Below are 9,658 nucleotides of genomic sequence, written 5' to 3'. Positions count from 1 at the left end.
CCATAACTGGTGGCAAAGTTTTGTTTTTGTTTCTAACTCTGCATTGGGCGACAATCACAACCACGGCTGTCTTTCTCACACAAACACAAGTGTGGATATCTTTTCCACTCATAAAACAAATTAAGTTCATGAACTGAGGTGCTACTGTACAGGGTCTTTCTTACCTCCTGGCCTGGCTTGCCAAGAAAGTGAATCATGCTGGAGAGAGTAAGTTTGTTCCCTCCAACACCTGTGTTGAGTTAAAGGAGCCACAGGTTCGAGGTCCGTCAGCCAGAGAGCCAAGAGCACCAACAGCAGTGCTCACTCCCTTGCTATTGGGAGGGACAAGTTGGGCAGGAAACTGAGGCGAGACTGGGCCACCATCCCCTGCTTGTCAGAGGGGCATCAGCTCAGCCGGCACCAGTGGACTTGTCCCGCGAGTCTTCAGGATCAGTTACCATGCTAATTACGTTAACTGCTGACAGGGTCCCAATACCCTTCTGAGCGGAAAACAAAGAGTAGGAAAGGGCAGACTTTGCTGACCTCCTATTAGAATCCCAGACGAGCCCCCAAGTATGTTACTGGAATGTGGAGGTTGCGTCCCACAGCGACAAAGACAGAAACTGCCGATGGAGGACACAGGGGAAAAGCTACTTTATTTGAAAGATACAAAGGCAAGCCGAGTGTGGTGGCACACACCAGGAATCCCAGCACTCAGGAGACTGCGGCAGGAGCATTCCCATGAGTGAAGCCAGCCTGAGCTACACAGGGAGTTCAAGGCCACCTGGGCTACACAGCAAGACCTTGTCTCAAAAAAACAAAACCAAAAGAAGGGCTAGGGATTAGCTCAGTAGTGCAGCACCTGCCTGCCAAGTGTGAGGTCCTCAGTTCGATTCCCAGTATCCCCCTCAACAGACACAAAGGCAAGAAAGTAAAAGATATAAAGGAAGTAAAGCTTCTGCTAGTCACAAGAGCATCCTGAGTAGGATACCCACAAAGGCTCTTTTTCTGGGGTGTTTTAAGGGATTTTTTGTTCTGTTTTGTTTTTTGTTTTAAGGGATTTAGAAGGGAGCTTTGCACACTGTGTAAGCAATATAATCTCTACCCTTTAGGAGACCACATTTTTTTGAGAGGCTAATCTATGCAGTGTCCATGCAGAGCCCATGCACCCTTGAACCAATGGCCTGCCTGATCATGCTCTGGGAAGGTCCCTGCAGCTGAAGGATACCTGGCAGATACATTTGTAAGATCCCTGAGAGCCGTGACATTTTGGGGTTGTAGTCCTTACAACTCCTATCACACTAATTCCTTTTATAGCACATTGTACTTTTCAAGGACGGACGCATGAATACATATCCCTCACATGCTCCTCCTCCAATATGATGTCTGCACTCCTCCATCAAGAGATGACAGCCGTGTTCCTCTCCCTGAAACTAATTTCCTCAGCCAAGAAAACTGCAAAGGAGGCCACATGGCGCTTTCCAAGGCCATGAAACAGTGGTACGACCGCCACCTCGCTGTCACAGGACACTCCCCTTCGAAACCCAGCCACCATGCCCTTGGAAGTCGGTAACGTGGAGAAGCCACGCACAGAAGTCCCAGCTGACTTCCACAGACTGTCTCATCCAGGTCAGCATCAGCCACCAGCCACGTCAGTAGTTCAGCTCTCAGGTGATTCTGACCCTAGTCTTTAAATCATCCAGCTGTGACCCAGACTTGATGAAATAAAGCCAAGTCGTGTCTGCTGTGCGCTGTCTGAATTCCTGACCCACGGACTCTAGGAGCACAATGAATGGTTGTGTAGCACGTTTTGGAGAAACGTGTTATGCGTCATGGTAACTGAACAATACCGCTTTGTGAGCTCCATCACTCAGCAGACCCTCAGTGGTGGCTTTCTGTGTGAACATGCCTTCACCTCAGGCACCTGGGGATCTCCTTCTCTTGGTTCCAAGCTCAGCTATACAGTCATAAGTTACTTGTATTTTACTTACTCAGCACATGAAAAATTCTGAAGTAAAACGGGGATCTTCCATGTCAGCCCACGCAGCCATATTGTTCAGATGGTCCCCAAATAACTTTCAAACAATGGCATAACTGAAGGGCTCAATTTCTCTTATATGTGAAGATTTTAAAATCACCCAAAATAAATAAAAACAAGGATAAACTTATAGAGTGCCCTTATTCAAGAACTAATATTACAAAAAAAATGCAAATGGTCACAATCCTCCTGCCTCAGCCTCCTAGACTGCTGGGATTATAGGTGGGCACCACCACACCTAGCCTTTTCTAATGTTTTGCCACACAAAAGTAGTTTAAAAAAAAATCAAAAAGCCATCCTATTTTTTTTTTTTTTTGGTTTTTCTCCGGTACTGGGAACCGAACTCCCGACCTTGCGCTTGCCAGGCAGGCGCTTTGCCGCTGAGCTAACTCCCCAGCCCCTAAAAAGCCATCCTAATACAGCCAAAACACCAAAGCATCTAGTCATCGCATGCCCATTACACATTGTACTAGGTGTTTTTGGTAGGGCGAAGGGAAGAGAAATATTTACTTTAGGGTTTGTTTTTAATGCAGTGCTGGAGATTGAACCCAGGACCTCACACATACTAGACAAGCACTCTACCACTGAGATTCACCCCTCCCAGCTCCTGCTTTAGGTTTTTAAAATATGTTCAGTGTGGTGGTACATGCCTGTAATCCCAGCACTTTGGGAGGCTGAGGCAGAAGGAACACAAGTTCAAGCCCAACTGGGGCAAGTCAGCCACTTAGCCACTGTTTCAAAATTTAAAAATGGCTGGGGACATGTAGCTCAGTGCAATGGCTCTGGGTTCAGTCAATACCACAGAAACAAGTTTTTGGTTTTTTTTTAAACAAGTATTTAAAGTCCAGCCAGGTCTGGGACATCCCTAGCACTACATTTAAAAAAAGTATATGGCCAGGATGTAGCTCAGCTTAGCACAAGGCCATAGGTTCAGTTCCTGGTACCAGAAAAGGAAAGAAAAAAAAAAAATGTAATCATTATGCTTTTAGAAAGGAAATTTTAAGAATTGTTTTAATTTTTAAGACTTTGAAACTTAAGTATATACTGTTCCTAGGCAACTCATTTCTCACTCCCAGATTGCTCTTATCTAGACGCCTGTTCTCATCTTTTATTTTCCATAGTCTTAATATGTTTATTGGGAGGTGTCTCAAAAATTCTGATAAAAAGTAAAAATTAAAAAAAAAAATCAAAGAGCCAAGTGTGGTGGTGCACACCTACAGTCCCAACAGTCTAGGAGGTTGAGGCAGGAGGATCACTGTGAGTTCAAGGCCAGCTTGGGCTACATAGTTCAAGGCCAGCCTAAATTACATAGCAGGGCCAGGGATACAGCTCAGCGGCACAGTGCCTGCCTGGCAAGTACAAGGTCCTGAGTTTGATTCCTGGTACCAAAAAAAAATTTAAAAATTATATAGCAAGACCTTTGCTCAAAACAAAACAAAACAAACAAAAAACCAAGTCAAAGGCCCAAGGTGAGCACAGTGGCAGCACATGCTTGTGATTCTGTGATTCCAGCACTTGGGAGGCGGAGACAGGAGGTTCACAAGTTCAAGACCAGCCTGGATACACAGCAAGTTCCAGACCTGGGCCCAGTACAACCTCCACACTGGAGTCTGATGGGAAGAGTGGAGATAGCGGAGGACAGGCAAACCCAGGTACGAGGAGCGCTGAGGCCAGACGCACCCTCTCCTCAATAAGCCCGTCTGGCCAGTGTGGTTTTCCCAATCGTGTGTGCATGGCTCCTGGAGAGACCAGACAAGGGAAGCTGCATCTGTGGCTGCCAGCAGCTCTGCTTCTAGATCACAGTGAGCTACAGTAGAATACTCACTGAGAACACGATATGCGCATTTATTCACAGTGCCAGCAACATGCCAGCTGAAATACCAAAATGATTAGGAAGTAAAAATACACAATCTATCAAGGGAGTAAACGAACAATGACAGTTCATTCTGATAAATGTTAATGATAAAGTTAGGTTCACATTTTGCAGTACATGGGAGCCTTCGCTGACGGGGTTAGAAGGAAGGGCTTGTTTTTGTTTTATGCACAAGTGATGATCAAACTAAGTCCCAGAGAGTTTGATAAGTAGAAACTGACTGGCAGAGGTTAACTGTCCACTAAAATTCTTGCTCCCCTTTCTAAGAACACAGTTGTTACCTGCCTCCCCGAGACTGAAATGTAAGCAAGCATAAAACATTCTACTGCACCTGGGATATAGCTCAGCAGCACCGCACCTGCCTGGCAAGCACAAGGTCCTGAGGTCAATTCCCGGTACAAAACAAAACAAAACATTCTGCTTCTAAGAAGCAGATTTGCTTCGTCCTTACTTTCTATGTCCTTACTTTCTATTTGTGTTGAATAGATTTTCCCCTCTTTTTAGTTTTTTGAGACAGCTCAGGCTGGCCTCGAACTCATGGTGATCCACCTCCTCAATCTCGAGAGTGCTGGGATTACAGGTGTGAGTCACCAGCCATGGCGGGATCCTTTTCTTCTTTTAAAGATAAATTTGATAACTTTTGTGTGTTTTTAAGGTACACAACACCTTATAAGACACATATATGGTTAAACAGCTACTATATTCTGACTGGACTTTTTTTCATTACACAGATAGTTTTACTGTATACATATTAGGTACACAGTTTCATAAGAATAAAAATCCAACTCTTAGAACATGAGAAGATAATAACTAAAACAAAGATACAAATGGAATGAACATAGACTATGTGTTCTTTACATTCATATTTTGCATATAGTTATTAAACTGATTTTTCAGTATTAGCATTTCAGGATTGGTTCAAACCTTGCAAAACAACTTTATTGGTGGTATTTATGTGTGGGGAGAAGAAAACTTTATGTAATAATCATGGCTCCACGAACATGACTTAACAGTGAAGGTTTTATATTGTGGAGAAGAATGCAAGTAAATATTGGTTGTTTTAGAAATGCTACCTAAACTACAATGACATTAAATACATATTTCCTTCCCAAACCCCAATATAGTTTATAGACTATCAAATGAAGCTATGAAAGTTAAAATTTTAACACTGTCAATCAAGCTGCAAAAATCAAAACAAAAAAACTCAGACTAGATTTAAAGTTTGGATATCCACTAAACTTGGCACATTCTTTTCTTACACTTCCAGAAGTACCTCAGTTAGGCATGGGATATCCAGTTAGCTCCTCTTTGCAAATTCCGTTATAATGAAGTGACAGAAGCAAAGACGACAGACCCAGGTTGTCACGGGGGAAACGAGATACAACCACAAGCTGTTCAAGGGATGTAACAGGGTACAAGTCTGAACAGCACGAGTCTGGTGGAAAAGCAAACTCAATCCTGTATGTCCTAATATTTAAGGGAGCTCTGCACAGTGTAAGTTTTTACATTCTGTTTGACGGTAGGTATTGAACCTAGTACTCCAGGCATACTCAGCATGCATTCTATCACTGAGCTTTATTCCCTGCCGCACTTTTTTGGCTGTTTTGTTTTGTTCTGGATATGGGATCTCACTATATAGCCCCGGCTGGCCTTGAATTCACAATCTTCCTGCCTCAGCTTTCTGAGTGCTAGAATTACAGGCATGCTCTCATTACCATGCACAGCTTTCAGCCCTAAATTTAGACTTTCACATTAGTCAAATCAAGGCAAAAGAGAACTGTCAGTATTTTAAAGGCAGCAAAGTGCATAATAATTTTTGAAATATGCTCATGCAATACAAATTTTATCTAAAACACTTCATTTTCCTTTCCTTTTTTTTTTCCTGTCTTTTTGAAACAAGAGTCTCACTTGCAGTTCAGGCTGGCCTTGAGCTCACTTTGTAGGGGAGGCTGCCCTCAAACTCGCAACAATCCTCCTGCCTCAGCCTCCCAAGTGCTGGGATTACAGGTGTGCACCACACCTGGCTGCATCTTCTTTCTTATACTTTGCAAGTATGACGTAGATGTATTATATTTAAATAATCCACCTGATGTGTCTCCTGGGGTTTCAAAATTATTGCTGAGTCTTTTGTCATCTTGCTGTTTTTCACAACCTTGAAATACCACATTTCTATTATAGTAGCTGGTTTTCCTGGCTCTAGATCAACACCTGTATCCTCAACGTTGACTTTCTGGAGTTCCTGGTCATCCAACGGACCCAAATGGACAGTGACCGAGCCAGGAGGCCTTCCCAGCACTCTCCCTTTGCCGGCTCTCCACTCACTCATCTTTGTTTAAGTTTCGGAAGTTCCTCCCTTCTTGGACCTGGTCTTCGGAGTCATCACTCTGCCACTGGAAATCTGATTTTCCTGTGTGGACGTCAGAAGTGACTTCCGTTTTAACAGCTGTTCCTTGAATTCTCGCCTTCTCTGCTCTTGGAATGAAGGCCGGGCTCTCTGCCTGCGGGCAGCGGCAGATCCTGGGGCACAGCTGGGTGCTCATAGCCAAGGGGGAGCCGGGTGCCTGGGGTGGCGTGGACTCCCTCAGGCCGCAGCGCCACACCTGCTGGCTGGACTCTGACAAGAGTGGACTGCCAAGCGCAAGCAAGCGTCTACTGGACAGGTAGCCCGCTAGAACTCTCACATGAGGAAAAACACACTTCTGTTAAGTTGAACCGCTAACGTGTTGGGATGTTTCCACTTCGACTTAGCAGTATGCGAATACACGTCACTCTGTACTCCCAAGTAACTCACGACGCGCCCACACATACTCAGCAGGGGCGTACCATGGTCAAATCCACGCGCCACGTGCATGAGATGCAAAAGTAAACTAGGAGACTCTGCCCTCAAGCCATTTCCAATCCAGAAGAAACAAACAGCAACCACTCACACAACTATAAGGCTGTGTGTGACTTAGACCCTTAGAAGATAAAGAAATTATCAGAGGATTTAAAAGGAGGGAGATACTGAAATAGGACGCACACCAGCAGAGTGTGGGTAGAAGCATCCCATCGAGGGTACTGAAGGGAAAGGCGTTCAGGGAATGGGATGTGAGTATTCTAGTTTTCCTGGAGAGCGGGGTTCAAACAAGGGTACTGTGAGAGCTAAAGAAACGAAAGATGGGGTGAAAGTACAGACGAACCTGAGTGGTGGTCAGAAGGGGCCACTGCAGGTTGTGGAAGAGGGTGCGGCACACAGCCCGCCACACTTCAGGAAGGTCAGAGGCTGGAACGAGCAGAGGAGTTAGGAGGCTACCAGCGACACAGCGCTGCAGAGCAGTGTAAGAGTCAAGACTGCAGACAGACCGAACATGGAAGGCTGGGCAAGAAAAAAGGCGTCGAAGATGACTGAGGTGGGGAACTACGGTAAGGAAGTTACCGAACTATGAATCAAGGAATTAAATTCAAAGAGAAGATGTTAATCTGGGACTGGAGAGCAATAAGGTATCCAGTTTTAGATAAAATGAGAATAGGATATCTATTTGGGGGGAGGGTCTCGATGTGTAGTCCAGGCTGGCCTTGAACTCACTATGTAGTTTAGACTGGCCCTGAACTCACAGAGATCCTCCTGCCTCAGCTTCCCAAGTGCTGGGGTTATAGGTGTATGCCACCACTGTAGATATCTAGTAGAGATATATTACTTGGATCAAAGCAAAGGAATTGAGGGCTATTGGCTTGCTTTGGAGATGAAAATGTGAAGCATTATCTACTCACAGGTGCAAATTAAGGCCAGAAGCTGCATTCAGGTTGACAAAGGAGATTTGATTGAAGAAAGCTTAATATTTTCCTAAAAAATATGCAAGGCAAGAAGATAAAGAAAAAGCAGAGGAGTGACTGAGGGGACAGAAGATCCAGAGGAACCAGTCTCATGGGAGACACTGGATCATGTCCAATTCTGTAGATCAGTGGAGAAAGAAATTAACACGAGCCGGCCGTGCTGGTGCACGCCTGTAACCCCAGCACTCGGGAGGCTGGGGCAGGGGGATCTCCTTGAGTTCAAGGCCAGCCTGGGATACACAGTGAGTTCAAGGCTGGTCTGAACTACATGGCGAGACCCTGACTCACAAAAATAAAAAATAAAAATTAACACCAAATACATAATCTCAGTCCAGCGAAACAGCTTCACCAATGACCAAGCAGGCATTCCAACCCCTCAAAGAACAAAAGCACTGGAATAAAACAAACCTGGGTCTTAGTCTTGACTCTGCCCTTCAGCAGCTACATAATCAGTCATAGCTCTGACTCTCATGGCGTGTGAAAAGTAAAGTTTAAAACCTTTATGCCAGGTGTGGTGGTGCACACCTGTAATCCCACACTCAGGAGGCTGAGGCAGGAGGATCACTTCGAATTCAAGGCCAGCCTGGACTACACGGTGAGTTCAAGGCCAGCCTGAACTACGTAGCAAGATGGTCTCACAAAACAAAACAAAAACCTAACGGCTCAGCACAGTGACTAACATATGATAAACACTCAAGTAAGAGCTGTTGTTTAAATTATTTTTAAATAATAACAAACACATTTGCTTTACCACAGCCTGCTGATGAAAGGATAAGTCTGTACAGATTTTTTTGAAGGCAAGGTCCTAGCAAAATTTTTAACATACATACATCTGACTCAGCAAACGTGCTTCAGGGAGCGCTTGCGCTGCAGGAGGGCTCTTATGGGTAAGAGTGCTGATTGCTGCATTGTTTGTCATAGGGAAAACCTGAAACCCATCTCAGGGAGAAATGGCTACATAAACTGACACAGCTGTACTACGAAGTGCCCAGGCACACCTAAGGAACTGGTAAGGTATTCTCCCTATCTTAAGAGAAAAAGTACGCGCCTGGACTCCCAGCACTCGGAAGGCTGAGGCAGGAGGACTGCTGTTAAGTTTGAGGCTACGCTGGGCTACACAGTGAATTCAAGGCCAGCCTGAACTACACAGCAAGATTGTCTCAAAAAAGAGAGAAAGCAATTTCTCCAAGAACCCAGATGACTCCATGTATAACCAAAATACAAAGAAAATAAAAGGAAAGCTAACACTGAGGTTTAAAAAGTAAAGAAAGTAGTAGATAATAAAGGTGGTATTCACCTGTAACTCTGGATACTTTCATACTGTTTCAGTGAAAAGTACCAATATATTGTAACTCAATAATTTTAAAAAGGAAATGTCAAAGTCACATACTTTTATGAAACACGACTGCACCATGCATGTATCTGTATCTATATATAGATATGTAATATTTATATATACTAAAGTTTAAACACGGAGATTCTTACGCTTCAGGGAATACCCTGAAATCGTTTGCATTTATCTGGAAGGAAGCTCTCCAGTTTCCACGGCTGTGGCCCCAAAGGCTGGGAGGCGACCAGCACAGCAGGCTACGGAGCGGTCTCCCGCGCTTGCTAGTTGGATATTTAACCCCTGGTGGAAGAAGCTAATACCCGCGTTATAGGTGGGCAGATCAGGACGCAAAACTGGCCATGAAGCCAATCTATGAACAGGGTCCGCCTCTAAATTTCTGGTTCCTCTTGCTGGCCGTCACCTACGGCAAGCGCGGAGACGTCTCCGCTCGGGGGCGGGAGGCCTGCCGAGGCTCGTCCTGAGCGGGGCGACCTGCGGGTCTGCCTGGCCGGAGCTCGGAGAGGGGAACACGCTTCGCCCCAGCGCCCCCGCCCCGCACTCACTGCTCCCGCGGCTCCAGCGAGGGAAGCGGCTGCGGCGGGGGCTTCCTCGGGGGCCCGCGGGC

General features: G+C 45.3%; 1 protein-coding gene across 3 annotated transcripts in view; it reads right to left on the bottom strand.

The window, feature by feature from the left end:
- Window positions 1-9,658, bottom strand: part of LOC106149348 (chromosome unknown open reading frame, human C8orf89) — a gene marked incomplete at its 5' end in the record, with an annotated part of 35,920 nt that extends 26,262 nt beyond the window's left edge. For all 3 annotated transcript variants that reach the window (XM_013518128.1, XM_013518130.1, XM_013518129.1), the window contains 1 exon segment: window positions 9,597-9,658.

The sequence above is a fragment of the Chinchilla lanigera genome, unplaced genomic scaffold, assembly GCF_000276665.1.
Source record: "Chinchilla lanigera isolate Chin_1 unplaced genomic scaffold, ChiLan1.0 scaffold00043, whole genome shotgun sequence".
Classification (NCBI taxonomy): Eukaryota; Metazoa; Chordata; class Mammalia; order Rodentia; family Chinchillidae; genus Chinchilla; species Chinchilla lanigera.
Note: the sequence above shows the minus strand (reverse complement) of the source record. Positions and strands in the feature narration are given on the sequence as shown.